Raw genomic sequence first — 23,093 nt, 5'->3', positions numbered from 1 at the left:
TAGGCTATTAAAGAGATTATTTGGTTACAAAGGTTTATGGAGGAATTGGGAAGGAAGCACGAGAATAGTGGGTTATATAGTCATAGTGAGTGTCATTCATCTTGCAAATAACTTGAAGTTTCATTCTAATACTAATAAAATACTTTGTAGGTACCATTTCATATGATCAATTTTGAAAGGAACAATTAATGTTGGAAGAGAAACATACTAGCTAGAATCATATAGACATGTTAACCAAGACAATAGCCAAAGAGAAACTAAGTTTTTGCCTAGTTTCAATGGGCCTTCAAGCATGATAGTGAATATGAGACAATTTCCATATCTAAAGTTGAAGCATAGTCCAGTAGGTGCATTAGCAATGGAGTTTTTGTAATCAGCATCCAAGTGGGAGATTATGGGTTGTGGAGTTTGATTGTCTTCTTTATTTAGAGGTCTTGTTTTCTAGCCATGCTTGGAACCCAATTCCTGATTATTGAGAAATCAATGCTCTTTTAGAATAGGGTTGATTCATCTTACTTGATAATTACTTGTGAGTATTTGTTGTCTTTTATTACTTTTATTATGTCCTATTCATAAACCAATTACAAAAATATAAAATGCATGAATAACACAAGCTGTAGGCTCCAAACTAGGGAAAAACCCCACAAGGGGAAAACCCAAACAATTGTTCTTCTTATAGAATCATATCAAAGTGAGACATCCAACACACAATACCAAGACTTCCACAAGAAACCAAGTCTTGCCCCCTTCAGATCCTTCAACCAAACCAAGTAAACAAGAATCACCGGTTGTCCAAACCTCTTCACGACATAGATTTTGGAGCTGAAACTTCACAGAGTTTCCCAACACTTTAAAAAAATATAATTTCTGTGTGTAATTCGTAGAGTAACCCCAACAACTTCACACATGTGGACAAAGACACACAAAAATTTGAATTCTTATTCTTTCCTTAGATTTCTCATCCTTCCTTGGCCTTCACACTTCTTTTCTTCCTTGTTTAGAGATCAAACTGATGTGAGTGAGTGAGAAAATTAGGACGAAGTCTCTTCCTTTTATATCCATCCAAGAAGTTGAATAAGGCCTCTTTAAGGTTGACTTGGCAAGGCAGGGTTGACTTGGTCTTGTGGGACAAAATAACTCTTTTTGACTCAAAAATAATATTTCGTTTTTGTTACAAATTGTCCAAATGGGACTTTGACACATGTAAAAATTTCTTCTTGACTCAAGAAACCTTAAAAGCATGAAGAACATGCTTTGACTCGAATACTAATAATAATAATAAATTTATTTTTCTTGTTTTTTCTTTTTACAAGAAACACATATTGATATAAGTATAGAGATAATTATGAACACTGAACCTAGTTACAAATTTCAACAATCCCTCTTTGCTAGGGAGGTATTCATAATTACACAATGGGATACAAGGATACTCAAATTGAAATATTCTCATAAGAAGTGTTCGGATTGATAAGGCATCATCAAGCATTAATATTAGAACCAACATTTCCAATCTGCAATATAGCAAGGCCTTGATTAACAAGCTCTAACTCTCCAATGGATTAGAGCACAATGATGGGAGGCATACATTTGGACACAAACACCACAACCTTTTCAAGGCACACACCGCATATAGATGTTCACCAAATATGTACATCTAGGAATATTCTTACCTTGGATTCCCAATCCTCAAAAGAATATTGGTCCACTTTGACTACTCTTATCTTGGATGCCTTACCTCATCCTTAAAGACTATACATCCTTGGGACTACTTCTATCTTGGATTCTCAATCCTTAAGAAGTATCACTCCCTGATGCTTATCGAATCCTCCTCTCCGTACCAATTCCTTCACTAGACTTATGATTGTTAGTCATGGCCTAGTTCATGACACATGGAGAATACAGTGTTCCTCATCACCCCTTCTCAATGTTATGAAAATAATTCATAACAAGTAAATAAATAAAATAAATGTAAATATTAAATAATCAAATATTGATTATGTTAAATAGTCATTATGTTAAGTGAAAAGGCATGTCTAAAAGACATGCCCAGTCACGAAAGGACACCTGTTTAGGTATATATATGCGGGTTCTCATTGTAACAATCATCACATGTACATTTTTATATATAATAAATTATTATTACAAAATACCTCTTGCGTATTTTTACATTCAAGCCTACAAGCTATCAATTTTGATGCTTTAGTGGTATCAGAGCCATGGCACACAATATAATCATGCAGGTCTTTGAATGGTGTTCGCCACACAATCTGCTATTACATTCACGTCCTGAATGCGTTGAGCAGTTTAGTAAAATTCAAGAAGCATTTCAGTGTTTAGAAAAATCATATGCAGAAGTTAAAGCATGTCAAAAGGAAATCGATAATAGGGAAGATGATAGCGACCATGGAGAAACAGAACAAGGGGAAGTAGAAGAAGAAGATTTTGATCAAAATGATGATAATGAACAAGAAGATGTGATAGATAATGATGAAAATGAAAAGGATATCAAACAAGAAGACGTGATAGATAATGATGAAAATGAAAAGGATATCAATCAAGATGATGATCCAGATGAAGTTGAAGATGATGTGGATAAGGACTATCTTGAGAGACAAGAAGATGAACAATATCACAACAATGAGGAAGAAAACCATGATCAAAATGATGAGAATAATGCACAAAACATTACATTTAGTAATGGGTTTATGACAAAATTAAAGAAAGTTCACTCACGAGGCTTGTTGAATCTCATTGCGATAGATAAGGCACACTGTATTTCATCATGGGGCCATGATTTCAAATCCAGTTACCGCAAATTGTCAATCCTGAGAAGTTGCCTTTCAGGTGTGCCAATATTAGCACTAACAACCACAACTGCTAGAAAGGTGCAAGAGGATATAATAAAGTCATTGTGTTTGCATCAACCATCAATACTTCAAACATCATTTAATCGACCAAATATCTTTTATGAAGTTCGATACAAAGACCTATTGAATGATGCATATATTGATTTACGAGATATGCTGAAGGCAGCTAAGCAAGACTGCACAATAACTTATTGTCTTGCTCGAAATACATGTGATGATATTGGGGCCCATCTTTTGAAAGATGGCATTTCTTGTCGTGTATATCATGCAGGATTGAGTGATAGTGTTCGTAGCCAAGCACTAAATGGCTGGGCATCGGGAAAAGTTCCAGTTGTGGTGGCTACAGTAGCCTTTGGGATGGGAATAGATCGAAAAAATGTGCAGATTGTATGTCATTTTAATATTCTGAAGTCTATGGAGTCATTTTATCAAGAATCCGGAAGAGTAGGACGTGATCAAAAACCATCAAGAAGTTTAATTTACTATGGCTTTGATGATCGGAGGAGCATGGAATACATTTTAAGTAACTCCTCACAAAATAAGGGAAATAAAGAAAAATCTGAAGATGTAATGCGCAAGAAATGTCTTAGTGATTTTGGGCAGATGGTTGAATATTGTGAAGGATCTGGCTACAAAAAGACAATTCATTTGTCTAAGATTCAGAGGACTCTCCTGAATAATGTGAACGAAAAATATGAAAACGCCAAACCGTCACACCAACACCCTCTGATAGCAAAAACTGTTTGATGCTTTTTTCACCGCCATCACCTATCGAAGACCCTTGTCCGCTATTCAACGTTGTGTTCACAACAGTCACAAATTCACCGACTAATTCTTCGAGCATCCGTTGTTGTGTTGTCGAAGATGGACGATAGTCTGTATGGAGAATTCAGGAACTATATCGGTCCAAAGAAGTTCGCTTGCACGATGCAATGAAGAATATGCAAATGAGGATGGAGACGTCACTTGGCTCGCTCACACCCATGGTTCCCTCGACCACCACAATCAACAAATGCCCCGACGACGATGACGACGTCGACATGGAAGGCCAAGTGGTTCTTGCAGAGGACAAGAAATACTATCCAACTGCAGAGGGAGTCTATGGCGAGGGCGTCGAAACTCTGGTCATAAAGGAGGACGCCCAACCTTTAGACTAGCCCATCGTCAAGCCCAAGCCCATCAAAATCATTAAATTTGAGGTGGGTGTCAAGGACTCTTTTCACATATGTTTCCACTGATTTCTTGCTCGGATTGATGTCAAACCCTACTCTGGTTAGAAATGTGGCACTTGTTGGGAACCTTCAGCACGGAAAAACCCTATTCATGGACATGTTGATTGAGAAAACCCATCATATCGCGACATTTGATGTTAACAACGAAAAGCACATGCAGTATACTGACACCAAGGTTGATGAGCAAGAGAGGTAGATTTACATCAAGGTAGTTCCTATGTCTCTCGTTTTGGAGGATGGAAATGCCAAGTCTTATCTCTGTAATATTATGGATACTCCAGGCCATGTTAACTTTTTCGATGAGATGACGAAAACTCTTTGACTCGCAGACGGGGCCGTTTTGGTCGTTGACGTTGCCGACAGTGTGAAGGTAAATACAGAGAGGGCTATTCATCATGCTATCCAAGAAAGGCTTCCAATAGAGGTCAACCAAATGGTGTGACTTTACGAGACATTAAAACATTAATTCATAACATATAATTATGTAATAGTTCGTAATAAATCTTTGATAATGTTATGAATTAATTTGATTAATTAAAAAATAATTTAATTATTAAAATAATAATAATAATATATATATATATATTATTATAAAAAAATAGAGTTATTTAATAATAATTTAGAGTTATTAAAAAAATAAAAATAAATAATAAATAAATAAATTTCGATAACCCTGGATTCAAGATAGTGTTACCAAGTGAATTATATAGGCAAAGGTGTCAATGGCGTCGAGTTACATACGCCGAGATGACAAATGCAAACTGAAGGAAACTATCGACAATAAGATTTGAGGACAAAGCTTCTGAAGGAAGGGGCTATGTTATGAATATAATTCATAACAAGTAAATAAATAAAATAAATGTAAATATTAAATAATCAAATACTGATTATGTTAAATAGTCATTAAGTTAAGTGAAAAGGCATGCCCAATCACGAAAGGACACCTACTTAGGTATATATATGAGGGTCCTCATTGTAACAATCATCACATGTACATTTTTATATATAATAAATTATTATTACAAAATACCTCTTGTGTATTTTTACATTCAATCCTACAAGCTATTAGTTTTGATGCTTCACTCAACCAGGGAGGGGATGTCTACAAGTCCAAGCTTGTCTCTCAAATACTCGAGCTTCTTATTAGGAACAAACTTTGTCAATATATCAACTACATGTTCGTCTATGGATATGTATTGTAGCTTCACGTGTTGAGAAATCTAGGGTAGTTAGATTAGGCGATTTCTCTTCTTTTGATAATTGCTTGTGATGTACTTTTACTTAACGTGATTAGCTTCTTCTTTCACCTGATTATAATTAGTGTTATTATCATTAAACAACTACCAAACAATTAAGAACAACCAGATAAGAGGACACAAGATATAGGCCATCATCCAGGGACAAAACATTTCCTACTGAGAGGAAAACCCACTAGAATTCTTCTCTTCTTATAGAATGTCTAGATGACGAATTCCAATACCTAAGACCCTTGTCCAAGTCTCCTCCAAGACCAAGTCAAACTTCTCCTTCTTAATGAAATTTTATTTTAGCTACTTTGACCTGGTAGCTTCCAATAGCTTCCAACAACTTCGACTTGCCCAAAAACTTCCAACAACTTCGACTTGCCCAACAACTTCTAGCAACTTCGACTTGCCCAACAACTTCCATCAACTTTGAATTTCCCAACTTCAAAAAACTTCGACTTTCCAAACAACTTCCAACAACTTCAGCTTTCCTAACAACTTGCAACAACTTTGACTTTCCCAACAACTTCTAGCAACTTCAACTTGCTCAACAACTTCCAACAACTTCAACTTGCCCAACAACTTCCAGCAACTTTGACTTGCCTAGAAACTTCTAACAACTTTGACTTGCCCAAAAACTTTTGCAATTTCGGTCCAACAACTACTTTAGAAAACCCTAAGAAAAGAGAGAAAGACATCCAAAACTTCGATCTTGTTTTTCTTCTTCTTTTACTTGATTTTTGTCCTTTTCTAGCTTCTTTATTGAGGAGATAAAATTGTCTTGTCATTATGTCCAAAATGAGGTTGAGTTCCTTCTTATATATAGGTTTCCAAGGAGGTCAAATTGTTGTCCGTTAGGTTTACTTGATCCTTCTTGTAGGCCGACTTATTTGACAAGGTCTTGGAGGGTCTTTATGAAATCTTTGATTCTACAAAAAATTTCTTTACAAGATACAACATTCCCAAAAGGGTCTTACATGTATGACAATGACTCTTTTGATTTCATAATTCTATGACAAACCTAGAAGAACTCAATGGGTGCTTGACCAATTTATCTTGAGCATGAAACCCATGCATCAAGAAATGTCAATAATAAATTTCTTCTCTCTTTAATATCAAATATAAAAACATGATTACAATAGACATTATGAAGACCAAAACTAGTTACACATTTCAACACTCCCTTTTAACTAGGGAGGTATTCATAATCCATACATGGTACTTGGACATTCTCATACTAAATAATTCTCATAAGAAGAGTTGGATTGTTAAGCCATCTCATAAGCTATTAATTCATCTTATCCCTTTTTGAATTTAAGTATTAGGGGTTTACACAGTGCATTATATTAGATATCATTTTGGGATTCAACTGCGTTAAGTAAGTCATTAACGTATGACCATTTCCATGAGAGGTAGTCGTAACTGACTAATTTCTCATGATTTTTGAATTGTTCATTTAGCACTCATTGCATCGGGTGATGCTCACAGGGGTGAAGAAGTGGGATTGAAACTAGTGAAATGAATCACATAGCGTCAATCATCACTTCCGAGGCTTGCACCCGGTAACCAGGACTTCCCGGGAGGTCACCCATCCCAGATCTCCTCTAGCTCAAGCGCGCTTAACTGTGGAGTTTTCCCCACAATCAAGCCCACTTAGCTTGCTACCCCATTTGCAAAACCTTAGCAAGTATTGTGCCTCATGAACCATTGAAGTAGAGATCCCTTCACTCTTTTTGAATTTAAGTATTAGGGGTTTACGCAATGCATTATATTAGATATCATTTTGGGATTCAACTGCGTTAAGTAAGTCATTAACGTATGACCATTTCCATGAAAGGTAGTCGTAACTGACTAATTTCTCATGATTTTTGAATTGTTCATTTAGCACTCATTGCATCGGGTGATGCTCACAGGGGTGAAGAAGTGGGATTGAAACTAGTGAAATGAATCACATAGCGCCAATCATCACTTCCGGGGCTTGCACCCGGTAACCAGGACTTCCCGGGAGGTCACCCATCCCAGATCTTCTCTGGCTCAAGCGCGCTTAATTGTGGAGTTTTCCCCACAATCAAGCCCACTTAGCTTGCTACCCCATTTGCAAAACCTTAGCAAGTATTGTGCCTCATGAACCATTCAAGTAGAGATCCCTTCACTCTTTTTGAATTTAAGTATTAGGGGTTTACGCAGTGCATTATATTAGATATCATTTTGGGATTCAACTGTGTTAAGTAAGTCATTAACGTATGACCATTTCCATGAGAGGTAGTCGTAACTGACTAATTTCTCATGATTTTTGAATTGTTCATTTAGCACTCATTGCATCATTTTGGGATTCAACTGCGTTAAGTAAGTCATTAACGTATGACCATTTCCATGAGAGGTAGTCGTAACTGACTAATTTCTCATGATTTTTGAATTATTCATTTAGCACTCATTACATCGGGTGATGCTCACAGGGGTGAAGAAGTGGGATTGAAACTAGTGAAATGAATCACATAGCGTCAATCATCACTTCCGGGGCTTGCACCTGATAACCAGGACTTCCCGGGAGGTCACCCATCCCAGATCTCCTCTGGCTCAAGCGCGCTTAACTGCGGAGTTTTCCCCACAATCAAGCCCACTTAGCTTGCTACCCCATTTGCAAAACCTTAGCAAGTATTGCGCCTCATGAACCATTCAGGTAGAGATCCCTTCACTCTTTTTGAATTTAAGTATTAGGGGTTTACGCAGTGCATTATATTAGATATCATTTTGGGATTCAACTGCGTTAAGTAAGTCATTAACGTATGACCATTTCCATGAGAGGTAATCATAACTGACTAATTTCTCATGATTTTTGAATTGTTCATTTAGCACTCATTGCATCGGGTGATGCTCACAGGGGTGAAGAAGTGGGATTGAAACTAGTGAAATGAATCACATAGCGTCAATCATCACTTTCGGGGCTTGCACCCGGTAACCAGGACTTCCCGGGAGGTCACCCATCCCAGATCTCCTCTGGCTCAAGCGCGCTTAACTGTGGAGTTTTCCCCACAATCAAGCCCACTTAGCTTGCTACCCGATTTGCAAAACCTTAGCAAGTATTGTGCCTCATGAACCATTCAAGTAGAGATCCCTTCACTCTTTTTGAATTTAAGTATTAGGGGTTTACGCAGTGCATTATATTAGATATCATTTTGGGATTCAACTGCGTTAAGTAAGTCATTAACGTATGACCATTTCCATGAGAGGTAGTCGTAACTGACTAATTTCTCATGATTTTTGAATTGTTCATTTAGCACTCATTGCATCGGGTGATGCTCACAGGGGTGAAGAAGTGGGATTGAAACTAGTGAAATGAGTCACATAGCGTCAATCATCACTTCCGGGGCTTGCACCCGGTAACCAGGACTTCTCATTGAATCTCATCATACCAACCAACATTGTCACATATCAAGGCCTTGACTAACAACTCTATCTCTCCACAAGATCATATCACAATGTTGGCGAAACAATGATTGGTATAAACCATCATCATTGTCTCTTAAGGAAAATACCCCACCCGAATGTTCACAAGGTATTTCCTTCTAGGAAAATTCCTATCTTGGAATAACACATCCCTAATTTCCTCTTCGACTACTCTTACCTATTGGATGCCCTACCACACCCTCAAAGACTATCATAAACCAGATGTTTACCCAATCCTCCATTATTTCTTCATAACATGAAGACAATAATGATGTGTCTATCTCTCCCTCTCAACTAGGGAGTATATACTCATTCATATAAAAGTACACAAGTTGCCTCTTAACCAGGGACTTGCCCAAACTCCCTCTCAACTAGGCAATTGTTTCTAACATCAGCTATCTGCTCTTTGGTGGAGATCACGGTACTATCAACTACTTGTAGGGATCCTCTTTCTGCATCATGTCATGAATTTAATATTCTTCATCATCAAGCCTTCTTCATCATAACTTCTTTATAGGGCATCGATCATCTTCTATATAACTTTCTCTTTAACAATCCATAAGGTTGAACCAATAGTCATGTCATCCTTCTCTTCATCGGAAAGTTATCTTCTAGTCCACATATGGTTATCCTCCATACAAATACCTCTTCCAAGTCATGTTTCTTTCGGGATCTTCCATCCATTCTCATGAGTACTAGTTGTAGGTAACTTCTACAACTCTCTTTCGGTAGCCATGTTTCAACCCAACCAGATGATTTCAAAAATCAAAATAAACATCAAACCAAAGTTAGCTCTTTATGATGGCCTTTTGTTATGACATCAAGTTCTTGCAACAACAACATCTTGCAAATGTATAAATCCATCTCTAAGATATTTAATGTCAAGGGTCTCATTTCTTTACATACTTTATTAGGGTCTTCATACCTTCTCCAAGGAGATGTCATAACTAATCCTTCTAGTTATTGGATGTTGATCACTTTTCTTATCTTATAGATGCATCTTCCCATGAAATCTTATTTCATCTTCTCAACATATTTCTTTCCTTGGGATATTATTTACATGGTTCTTTCAACATAAGAACGATGATTGTCAACCACCTCATATTCTATATGAGGTCATATTATGTTGATTTCACCTTATCAATATGTAGAAGAGTTCAAGGAACATTATCTACATGCCTTCATGCATCATTCTAATGGAAGAGATCCTTCTTATTCTATCATGTCCATGAGTTGGAGAAATTCAACCAAGCTATCTGCAACTATATGATGACATGACTCTATTAAATATATACATACCTTTTCCTTTTTTTGGTCATCTAGACTTCCTCCTAGCAACATCATTTTCTTGTTTTAAGATGAAAGTACTTCAAACAAATTCAATGTGTTTCACATCTTCATCATCATACCTTACTAGTGGATCCCACACAAGGTGGACCCTAGACTATCAGCGAGACACTTGCTTCTTCCAAGTAGAGGTGAGCCTTCTTATAAAGATTCCAGGTGAGGATTTAGATGATCCCTATTTTGCAAATGATCTTTTCTAATGATGATGATGTATGATTATTTATTTATCTTCTATCATGCTAGATGAATTTCTTCCAACCATATATACTGCTACTTTGGTTGTCCTTATATGCTTCTAATGGAGATGCCATTAGCTACTTTCTTTTTATCATGGTGACTGCTACAACCATGTAGACTTCTACTTCAACTATCCTTCCAATATTTTATGGCAATGTCATCTCTATTTCAACTCTAATGCCTATTGATGCTTGTGATTTTTTCCATCATGATTGCTATCTTCTACAAAACTGAAAATAACTCAATTATATTTTCCTTTGTCTTCTTCTTTTCAGGTTCTTCCACTTCTTCAGTGACATGGGCTTCATTTATTTCTTTTCACTTCTTGTTTTCCTTCTTAAGTTTAGGAAAATTCCTTTTGAAGTTCCCATATTCATTACACTCATAACATTGTATCTTTGACATATCGATCTTTTTTTTTTCAAGGATCAAACTTTCCAAACTTTCCTTTTCTCCTGGCCATGGCAGCATATGCTTGAAATTGTTCATTTGATCCAACATCACTCTTTACCTTCAACCTAGTTTCTTCAATCTTATATAACGACCAAATTTCATTGAATGGAGTGGATTCTTCTTTCCATAGATACTTGATACAAAGTTGCCCCATTCATCAGGTAGTGCATTGAGCACAACAATGGTGATTTCTTTATCGAACATTATTTATCCCAATTCTTGTAGTTGATCTCTTATTTGTGATACCCTCATAAGGTATGAGACTATACCTTATTCCTTTGATACTTTCATCTTGTATAACTCTGTTCTCAATGATATAACCTCTCATGTAGTGCTTATGAAAAACAATTCTACCAACTTATCATAGATTTCTTTTGATTTCTCAAGCTTTGCTACATAAGGGATGAGGGAATCCTTGATTGATTATATGAGGATTCTTTGAGCCCTTATTTCACCTTTCATATACTTCGATAGTTATTGAGATTCATATTGTGATGTTTGGAGATTGAACCCTTAACATGTCCAATAACTTCATTCTCTATGAGGATCAAATCTATCCTCATCTTCCATGCACAAAATTTTGATGACCCGGCCAATTTGTTTCTCTCCTTACAGAATGAAGTCATATTGATAGTATATTCAGACATAAATAGAAAATTCTTACTTGTCAAGTGAAGATCCTCCTTTTGTAGATGATATCTTCAACTTGATGATATAGCTTCCTTGATGTTCTTCTTCAAGGATGTTTGAGATGTGATATTTGCTTTAATGTGAGGGAGATCACCTTGATTTCTTTGATGATGATGGAAATTCATCTTCTTCTTTTCTTTGGATGTATAGTGTGGAGGATTCCCAAGGTACTTCAAATGTAAAGTCCTTCTTTGAATGGAGGAAGGGTCTTTGAGGTCTTCTTCTTATTCCAATAGTTGCTTCCTTTAATATGATGTGTAGATTATATGATCTCTCTGTGGTTGGAACTTGCATATCCTTCTTCAATTGGATGATCTTCAAGTTGCCTTTTCTTGTTGTTGTTGTTGTCACCTTAGCTCTAATACCATGTTGATAAATCTAGGGGCAGCTAGATTAAGTGATTTCTCTTCTTTTGATAACTGCTTATGATGTATTTTTACTTAACTTGATTAAATTCTTCTTTCACTTGATTATAATTAGTGTTTTTATCATAAAACAACTACCAAGCAATAAAGAACAATAATACAAGAGTACACAAGAAATAGGTTATCATCCAGGGCCAAAACCTCCCTTATAGAGAGGAAAACCCACCAAAATTATTCTCTTCTTATATAGTGTTCAGATGATGAATTCCAAGACATAAGACCCTTTTCAAAGACCCCTCCAAGACCAAGTCAAACTTATTCTTAATGAACTTTTCTTTCAACTACTTTGACATGGCGGCTTCCAGCAACTTTTACTTTCCCAACAACTTCTAGAAACTTCAACTTGCCCAACAACTTCCAGCAACTTCGACTTTCCCAACAACTTCCAGCAACTTCAATTTGCCCAACAACTTCCAGCAACTTCGACTTGCCCAACAACTTTGACTTTCTCAACAATTTCCAACAACTTCGACTTGGCCAACAACTTCGAATTGCCCAGAAACTTCCAGCAGCTTTGACTTGGCCAGAAACTTCTATAATTTTGGTCCAACAACTACTTTAGAAAACCCTAACAAGAGAAAGAAAGAGGTCTAAAACTTAGATCTTTTTTTTTCTTCTTCTTTTCCTTGATTTTCATCCTTTTCCAACTTATTTCTTGAGGAGATCAAATTGTTGTCCATTAGGCCGACTTGATCTTTCTTGTAGGACGACTTGTTTGACAAGGTCTTGTAGGGTCTTTATGACATCTTTGATTCTACAAAAAACTTCTTTACAAGATACAACATGCCCAAAAGGGTCTTTCATGTATGACAATGAATATTTTGACTTCATAATTTTATGACAAACCTAGAAGCAATCAATGGGTGCTTGACCTATTTATCTTGAGCATGAAATCCATGCATCAAGAGGTGTCAGTAATAAATTTATTTTCTCTTTAATATGAAATATATAAAATCATGATTACAATAGACGTTATGAAGATCGAATAGTTACACATTTCAACATCATGACCCATCCTGCACCAAGCTTCAAATATAATGCTACTTATTCTTGATATGCTTTGTCCTAGCATGAAAAATTGGTTCTTCTATCAACCTTATACAACTCTGGTTGTCACAATGTATAACGGTAGTGTCCAACGATCCTTCAAACAAATCTAATAGCAACTTTCTAAGCCAAAAAACTTCTCTACCAACTTCACTTGCTGCAACATATTCAACTTCAACACCCTTAATGCAACTGAATCTTGTTTCCTGCTCATCCATGAGATCATAGAAGATACCAAGATAAAACATACACCCGTAGTGATATTTCCATCTACATCACTGCCTCCCCAATACGAATATATATAGCTCAATAATTGTCTCTTATTACCAACATATTTCATATATTGATAAATAGTCCTTCGAAGATATCTCAGAATATATTTAGTTGTTATCCAATGATCATGCCTTGACTCCATCTGGAATTGACTAAGAACATTTACTACAAAACATATGTCAAGTCAGGTGTTCACAAGGTACATCAAGGAACCAATCAACTATCGGTAAGATGTTGGATCAACAAGGCTTGAATATGAACTCCTTAACTTATTCAAATTAGTGATCATTGGATTTGTCATCAGTTTACTATCCATCATACCAAACTTCTGCAAAATATTGATCACATATTTCCCTTGACCAAGATATATCTCACCAGGTTTCTGTCATACTTCTAATCCCATGTAGTAATGCATTAGCCCAAGGTCCTTAATATATAATTCAATTGCTAACTACCTTTTTCATTCTTGAATACGATGCTCTGCATCTCTAATTAGTAATTCATCCACATAGAGTAGTATGATCATAGGTTCATTCTCAACCACCTTGATGTAGAGATTAGGATCTGTAGAAATTTTAACAAAACCAAGTCTTAGTAGATATGCATTCATCTTGGGGTACCAAGCTCTAGGTGCTTGCTTCAAGCCATATAGAACCTTCTTCAATGTGAAATCATGAACTTCGAGTCCCTGAGGTTTCTCAATGTAAACTTCTTCATTAATTGTCTTATTCAAAAAGTTTTTTTTTTACATCCATTTGATGAATGATATAAGTAATCCAATGGTTGTATATCTATCTATTTGAGAAAAAATTTCTTCATAATCAATTCCTTATTTTTGAGAAAATCCTTTAGCCACAAACCTTTCCTCACACTTGTCAATGCTTCCATCAATTACATGTTTGATCTTATATACCAATTTGGAAGTGACAACAAATTTGTCTCTAGGTCTAGGAACAATTTCCCAAACATCATATTCTTCATTATAGACTGGTACTCTTCTTGTATTGCATTCTTCCATTCTTGATGTTTGGTTTCCTTCTCATAAGTGGTAGGTTCTTCTTCAATAAGATTAGTCATGTAAGCTGCATAACCTAAATATCATTTAAGGTTATTGCAATCTCTAAAACTTCCCTTTGTTGTTGCATGTCCTTCGACTTCCTATAGAGTTATCCTTAACCAAGTTGTCCTCTTTCAAGTTTCTAAAGGGATGACTTGTTGCACGAGTTCACTTGGTCCTTCAACTTCTTCATGATTGGTTGTAGGTTCTTGATTATTTTCATGCCCTGTGATTTCTTCAAAGATGGGTTCTTCTTCCTCATCAAAATCAATGGGGATTTCCTTGGACTTCTTGTATGTAATATTCCCATCAAAGATGACATCTCTACTTACTTCGTTATGACGATCTTCCTTAATGTAGACTCTATAAGATTTTGATGAAGTGTTATATCCAACAAATATGCTTCTTATACCAGTAGGGTCCAACTTTTTCCTTTTATCCTTGGGAATGTGAATGTATACGGGACATCCAAATATTTGGTGATGATCAACACTTGGTTTCTTTCCTGTGAATCCTTATGTCAGGGTCATGTCATTAAGAATTCTATGAGGACTTCGATTTTGTATATATATTTTTGTTATAGATGCTTCTCCCTATAAGAACTTGGGAAGGCCTTGGTCATGTAGCATGGCTCTAACACATTCTTCAATTGATTGATTCTTCCTTTCAGCCACACCATTTTGTTGAAGGTTGTGTGGAACTATTAGCTCCCTATTAATTCTCACTTCCTTGAAAAAATCGACAAGTTATCTGGAAGTATATTCTCCACCATTATCAAATATTAGGGTTTTTATCTTCCTTTCTGTCAAATTTTCCACTTTTGCCTTAAAATCTTGAAAATTTTCAAATACTTCATCCTTAGACTTGAGGAGATATATCCCAGTCTTTCTAGAGTGACCATCATTGAATGCTACATAGTATTTGTTGGGTGTGGACCCTGATTATCTTCTTTATTCAGAGGTATCGTCATAGTGGACCCTAGTTTATAATGGGGTGACAACGCTGCCCATTTTTTTGCTGCCAGGGGGAGGGCGATGATTATTTTTATGAGCCCCCCCTTAGCGGGGGTTCGGGGGCAGTGCCCCCGAAGATAAAAATAGATGTAAAATTTCCTTGTAAAATATTGTAATTTCATAGTCAATCTGATCCGTTCATTAGGCGAATGATCTGACGGTAGAATTTATATTTAATTTAGGGGTTTTTTCCCTAGAAGGCAACCCCTCACTATATATGAGGGAATTGTATTGCAGCTATGTAGATGTGTATTCTGAACTAGAAAGAGAGAGGAGATTGTGTGAGAGTGAAGAGGAAATTACAACAAATTTGTTGTAGGTTATATCTCTTCATTTTGCTGGATAATATAAAAGGAAGGATTGGTTGTTTCTCCATGGACGTAGCCCAAATTGGGTGAACCACGTATATCTGTGTCTCTCTTGTTTTATGCATTTTATGTGTTTGTGTTTATGAAATATTTTATGTGTTACATTGCTCTGTAATAAATAGTTTTCTAACAGTATTAATGACCACTAAGAGACTTCTCTACCATTGGTCCACAAACATCAGAATGTATGAGATCCAAAATTTCCTTGGATCTTGTATCATTGCTTGCAAAAGGTTTCTTCACATGTTTTCCAAGAGAACATCCCTTACAAACTCCTTCATTCTCTTCTTTTAGTTCGGGGATACTAGTAACCATGTGATTTAATGATGCAAATTTATTAGAATGAATATGGACATACCTTTTATGCCATTATTCACCAGGGTTGATATCTAAATGCAATAGAGCTTGAGGGAGAGTTGATAGAAGTCTATACAACCTCCCCTCATGAATCCCAATTGTCTTAGCAATTTCAATACTAGGTACCTTACCCCATACCATAACTTTTCCATCAATGAATGCAACCCTATCACCTTTATCTTCTAAGAAAGAAATAGAGAGAAAAATATTTTTCAAACCTGGAACATAGAGTATATTGTTGAGATGAATGTTTCCACCGATTTCCAGCTCCAAAGAAGTAGATCCAATTCCTTTGACTGAATAACTCTTTTTGTCCCCAAGTTTAACTAAATGAGATGAGATTCCTTTTGATAAAGTTTGTAGTTGTCCACATTCCCCTGTCATATGCCTAGAGGCTACACTATTGATTACCCATATATTATCATCCTCAAAAGTACCTATAAGTGCATAAAAGAGACATCCATCCATGACATCTTTAGGTAGCTTGGAGATGAACTTGATGATGCAACCTTTGATAGTTTCAAGGATAGTCCTAAGAGCCTTGAGACTTTTATTCATATAGCTTTTCATTGGAGAGGGAGACAGAGAATAGATAATTTCTTCAAGAGTTTCATATAGCAAGAGTGCCAACAATGATGTGATCTTTAGACTTCCTTCTTTCAACTTAGGCATGATTCCATGTTGAGAAATAAATGTTCTTGTAGATTATGGTTGATTCCTCTTACTTGATAATTACTTGTGAGTATTTTTTGGCTTTTATTACTTTTATTATGTCTTCTTCATCAAGCAAAAATGCTTGAAGATCACAAGAAATGAAGAGCACAAGATGTAGGCTCCAAGCTAGGGAAAAACCCCACAAGGGGAAAAACAACTACTCTTCTTGTAGAATCATATCAAAGTGAGACATCCAAGACCCAAGACCAAGACCTCCACAAGAAATGAAATGAGCCCTCCTTTATATCCTTCAACCAAACCAAGTCAACAAGAACCATATCTTGTCAAACCTCTTTAAGATATAAATTTCGGACCTGCAACTTCGCAGAGTTTCCCCAACACCTTCACGAAATAGATTTGCCCCAACACCTTCAAAGAAATATAATTTTGGCTTGTAATTCGCAAAGTAACCCCAACAACTTCGAACGTGTGGATAAAGACAAGCACAATTTCGAATTCTTCTTCTTTCCTTGGTTTTCTCTCTCTTCCTTGGCCTTCAGACTTCTTTTCTTCCTTCTTGTTCAGAGGTCAAACTTTTGTGAGTGAGTGAGAAAATTAGGATGAAGTCTCTTCATTTTATAGCCATCCAAGAAGTTGAATAGGTTCTCTTCAAGGCCAACTTGACAAGGCAGGGCCAACTTGGTCTTGTGGGACAAAATGACTCTTTTTTACTCAAAAATAATATTTCTCTTTTGTTACAAATTGTACAAATAGGACTTTGACACATGAAAAAATTTCTTCTTGCCTCAATAAACCCTAGAATCATGAAGAACATGCTTTGACTAGAATAATAATAATAATAATAATTTTGTTTTCTTCTTTTCTCTTTTTACAAGAAATACATATTGATACAAGTATAAACATAATTATGAAGACCGAATATGGTTACAATTTTTAACACTTATGAGGGGTGTAGGAGGGCTTCCCTCATACTATTGTTTCTAGGAGTTCTAGAGGGGTGATACAATTCTTTGGATTCATCCGTTAGCGGGGGTTTGGAAAAAAACCCATAAGGTAAAAAACAAAAACAAAAAACAAGTTCCTTGTAAAAATATTGTAATTTCATAGTTAATTTGGACCATTCATCATTAGGTCATATATTTGATGATAGAAGTTATGTTAAGGGTATTTTTGCTAGAAGGAAATTGTATTTTTAGGAGGGAATCCATGCCTTTGGTAATCAAAAGTGATTTAGTTGAGTAAAGAAGGTAAGGTTACTGAGAAAGGGATCCCTAATTATTGTGAATCAAGTTATATACTAAAATAATTAAATAAATGAAAAGGATGGTCCATATCCATTCAAACCTTTTAGAAATGTGTAGAAATATACATTTGAAAAATTTAATAGATTAGTGCATCGTCAAACCATATGAACTTCGTGTTATGCTCAACAATGTTAAATAATCATTCATTTCTTATTTCCAAATAAAAAGTAAGATTTTAGAGTGAAGAAGATGTCAAGCTACTCAAAATTCAATGGCCCAAGGGATCTTGTCACCTACAAGGGTCAATTCCAATATAATAGAGAAGGGAGGATTGGTTACATGACATTTGGACCCAAACCATGTAAACTGAAAAGAATCATATATCATAGGTCATGCTTACGTATGTTACTATTCCAATAAATAAGGAATTTGGGCTTAGAATGTCCCTAGTTCGATAACCTTTGGCTTATGTTAAGGCTCCCATCAACAAGGCTCATAAAAAAATAAACCTTGTTTGGCTCAATGAAAGTCTAGCATGATGATGAGATGAAAAACGTTGAAATTGCTTGCTTAGATAAGGGACCCCAAATCTCATTAATCCTAACATTAATATTAAGGTTGGGACAAAGCCATTTATAACCATCTATAGGCTTATTTTTTTAAGGCCTTGGAAAAGTTCTAATACTACTCCTTCCACTAGGTCGTCGGGACCTACAAGACAAGCTTAATGAAAAGATTATAATAATAAGCTTAACAAGGGTGGTGATATTTGGCTACACTTTAAGCAAATACTAGTTTTTAAAATCCTTAATTTGGCTATTAAAGAGAATACATATCTTCAAAACTCTTCTAAACAAGTATTTGGATGAAAACCAAGTCAAGTTTGTGTCTTGTGTATCATTATAAATCACTATAAGGGACCACAATACTAACTATGACAATAGAAATCCAATATTAATTTTTTAGAGTTTCTTCTTTCTCTGAGATAAGGTTTAATAACATACCAAGCTTTACAAATTTTCTTTTATATAGAGGTGCCTACACCCTCAACATGAAGAGAAACTAGCAAAGTTAATAGATTAATATTCCTTCAAAATTTAATTTGAATAGGGGCTCCCTTGAAAATATAATTGTGGAAAGAAATCTAGATCTCATCATCTTTGGCAACCTAAATGATCCATTTATCACAAAAAAACATACACTCAAGCATAGGAGTAAATGATCCAAGGCCACCCTACTTTCTATGCAAACAATAAAAGGTTCTGATTTAATCAATCACTAATCAGTTGTCATTATTTGCTAAAGAAAAACTCTAATAATCTTGTTTAGTCTCTACTAAGCTCCATTAGAAGAAATTTGAGGTCTAAAATGGGATTATTAACAAAGATAATGAAATAATAGTTAAAATAAGAATATAAAAGTTATAAATTCTTAAAGGGAATGAAAGAAACAAACCTTTTTATCGTATTTTCGACTGATCTCCTTACATGTTTACTCAAATAGCAAGTGTAAACACTTCTTGGATATGAAATTAAATTATGTATCCAACGAGTACCTACTTTGCATATTTTTAAGTAGACACATATATAAAACAAATTGAAAACAAATGTAAAAACATGTTTTTCATGAACATACACGAAACATGTTTTTCATTTATTTTCAATTTTCAATGTGGATCCACTCAAAAGTATGTTGTGGGTACTCATTACATGCACAATATGGGTGACATTTGAGTGAACTTATAAGAAGGTAAGTAAAAATACAAATAAGAAAAAAAAATAGTTTTCTTATTTCCCCCCCAAAAATATTTACCCCTATAGATGACATAATCATATTGAATCTTATTCATTCTTTTAAAGTTGATTTTGTTAGTACACTTTTTGTTTTGAGACCCATTTTCTATCTCAAAATCCCCCTAATGTTTGAAAAAACATCCAACATAAATAGTAAACATAAGTAATTTCCAACATTGTGATGCAAATCTTAACCTTAACAATGAGAACAAGTGGTCTTAAAATCCATTTCTTATATTACCTTCAATTCATTGCAATACCACGTCCCAAATCTCATTTTATAACGCATAAAAGAAAAATGGAATTCCAAAAAAATAACATTATCAAAATTATGCTCATTTCGATTAATCATCCTAATTCAAATGATAACATTATTTTCTTTTTCGTATCTTAAAATAAGTGGTCTCATAAAAAAATATAGATGTAATCCAAAATATTGTCCTGGAAAAATTTATCCTCTAATATAATGCAAAAGGTTCAACTTAATTTCTATAAATATAAATAAAAACAAATTATATTATATTATATCATATTACTTATTGAACTAAAATTAAACATTAAGATTGCATCATTATCGATATATATATCCTTCTTTTTATTGCTTCTTTTTATTGTCTTACCAGAATTAGAGAAAAACCTCCAAATCCTAACTTATAGTAATTAAATTTAACCTAAATAATTAATCCTTTTAACCTAAAATGTTTACAAATTACTATTTAAATTTCGTCTTTCACATTAATTACCATTCTACTTATCTCCACTTAAATTGTAATTGAGCTCACTCGAATATAGATTATAATTGTTTTTTTAGCAATTTATACAATCACTCAGATATAGATATAGATTATTACGTCTAGATAAATTGGGAGCCTTGAAGAGCTAGAGCTCGACAAGCACCTGCAAGAGAACCTTCAGAATGGGAACTCTTGGCAAATTCTGAATAGTTGTAGAAAATAATTAATGTTTAGTAAAACTATGTTCAATGTCGTAAACTTTCAATAAATTGTTTGGAATTGTTTGGAAAATGGTTGGAGGTAAATATTATCCAATTGAATTTTTGGAAAATGGTTAATAATAGTAGTAATAAAATTTTGTGTTTAAACCATCTTTGGTATGTTTCAAAAATATTAAGATTAGCACAATTATATGAGTGGAAAATGTGAATTAACATATAAAATATGGAAAAATGATGCTTATAAGAATATATCAACCAAAATTATAAATGTGATTAATAACTAGTCTTTTTAGCAATTTAGGCTATCACTACACAGATATTGTTATTTCCTAAGTGTATTATACTACATTAACAAGGTTTTCTCACATATAAATCTGTATTATTTTTTAAAAATATTTTCATATAATAACATAGCTATTACATAGGTTTAATTTCAACAAATCTATTAATTAAATAAATAAAAATTAATTATTGAAATAATTTTATATATCAATTAAACATTTAACTAAATCATACGTATATATTATAGTATTATATTTATCATGATATATCATTTAAAAATATATATTGGGTAGTATACACGTGAAAGTTTTGATATTATTATTACGACGACTACTATTATTATTAATATTTCTTGGATATTTTATTTTATTTTTACACATTTTCTAGTCATTTTCACTTAAAATCTAGTAGGAATCTATTCGAATTACAAGTTTGAATTTGCATAATATGAGTGTGCTTGAGGGCTTTTCTAGGGCACTAAATCTATTTATGCATTCAAAAACACATTTTAAGCACAAAAACTCACAATCTTCCCAATAATTGTATCACTGAATTCCGACAAAAAATTGAAACACATAATAGTTAGATTGCACCTTAAAAAACTATTAAAAAGTTAGATTAATTTATATTGAACACACATTAAAATAATTTTATGTTGACATGTTTACACATTAACCCCCGAAAAATAATTTTTTGCTTTATCATTATCATTATTACACAACATTTTCATTTGCATATACTCTTGTAGTTCGAAAAATTACCTTTCGACATTGTTTTGCTGAGATCAATGAAATTGTGGTAGTTGGAACTACCTTTGGTACTTTTTAGAGCTAACATCTTAGATTAACGATGACACTATAGGGATGGGACCCATAAGCAACATAACATTTCTACATAAAAGATTGTCCTCAAAGAACATTACAAACTTTGAGTTGGACAACATCACACAATACCTCGTCTTGAAGGGCTTGATGACATAGGACAAACAACCTTGTTGGTTGATGTGGATGACTCATCCTTGGCTCAACTAACTAATGGTGTATGGTGTATGGTTGTGGCATTTCCCATAGATTCAATCTCTTGATAGCCGCGATTGATATTAGGTTCTTTTGGCTTTCGTTGTCAAAAAAGGAATGTGGTGGGGTCCCCTTCACCCACATATGAATGGAAGAAGCGCCCCATCTCCTCGTGTTCCTTTATCTCTTCTAGTTGGATATTTATAGTCGTGATCGTAGTACTAGGCTCTGTATCGATGATATGCTTTCATTTATTCTACTATGAATTAGAATTTGAGTGAGAGTTTGTTTCATTTTCTTTGAACTCAACCAACAATGATTGTTTTAATCAACATTTATCAGTGTTGTGCCAGGGGATTTTCTAGAACTCACACTACTTCCTAGTGTCCTCCTTCAACTTTCCATTAACCGTCATTGCTTGTGAATGTGGATGGTTATCTTGAGGTTGATTCTCCTTACTCTGTCCCTTATTCTACGTGTTGGGACTACCTTTCCGAGCATTTGTTATGCTGGATTTGTAGACCTAAACTCTCATTTATCACTTTGCTTAAATTTCCACCTAATTTTGACAACATATTGATAAGCAACTCCCAGTGAGGAGATGTCCAAGAAATCCATCTATGTTTGGATGTACCTGCGTAGTCCACCATGATACTTTTGTATGGATGTACCTGTGTAGTCCAATATTACACCCTCCTCCCAGATGCTCAACTCTTTTCCTCGAAATGGGTTATCCTCCTAAGCAAGAAACAAACCTCTATATGTGCACCTCATGAAGAATCTCACCAAGCCATACAGGTCTCCAATATCCTAAGGGAGTGTGCCACATAAGCATCAAGACAAGGCCAGGAAATCCATGATTAAGTTATCTTCAAAGTATAATCCATCACAATATAACCAAGGGTAGTCAATACCCCATGTTTGGATTTTTTTATGTAGCATCGAGAGGTATTCTTGCATTCCTAAGTTGGCCTAGAAGAATTATGAAGAATTAAATTTGATTTTTGAATGACAAGTCGAGCCAAGACGGTGAAGGTACATGTCCCTTGGGTTATTTCACCTCATTTGACT

The sequence above is a fragment of the Pinus tabuliformis genome, chromosome 5_2 (assembly GCF_031772625.1).
Source record: "Pinus tabuliformis cultivar Carrire ecotype Pingquan chromosome 5_2, CPIR1, whole genome shotgun sequence".
In the NCBI taxonomy this organism is placed as follows: domain Eukaryota; kingdom Viridiplantae; phylum Streptophyta; class Pinopsida; order Pinales; family Pinaceae; genus Pinus; species Pinus tabuliformis.
This window is presented reverse-complemented; position numbering follows the sequence as displayed.